We start from the raw sequence: 408 nt of genomic DNA, 5'->3' as shown, positions 1-408 counted from the left end.
AATAAATAAATAAAATTAATTTTATTTTACTTATTAAAATAATTTTTAATAAATAATTTAAACTAATCGAATAAGTTACAATTAAATTAAACTTCAATAATCATAAAATTTTATTTAATTATTTTTGTTAAAAATGGTTGTCTTAAAAACAAAATCTCAATATAATATAATAACTCATAAATAATTAATTATTTAATTTTAAAAAATTCGAGATGTTACACCGAGTGCCCTCAGTTCTCCGATGAACCATACCTAAAAATGAAAGGAGGCACCACCATCAAGCTACTCCGTGGAGTAAGAAAATCATACAAATTCTATACTAACGCGCCTAAAGGCATCTAAAAGCAGGGGTACCTTCCCCCTATTCCTCTACCATTACTGCAATCATGAAAACTATGTTAAAGTAGT

This window comes from Arachis ipaensis, chromosome B09 (assembly GCF_000816755.2).
Source record: "Arachis ipaensis cultivar K30076 chromosome B09, Araip1.1, whole genome shotgun sequence".
Classification (NCBI taxonomy): domain Eukaryota; kingdom Viridiplantae; phylum Streptophyta; class Magnoliopsida; order Fabales; family Fabaceae; genus Arachis; species Arachis ipaensis.
The sequence above is the reverse complement of the archived record's forward strand: the minus strand, read 5'-3'. Positions refer to the sequence as shown.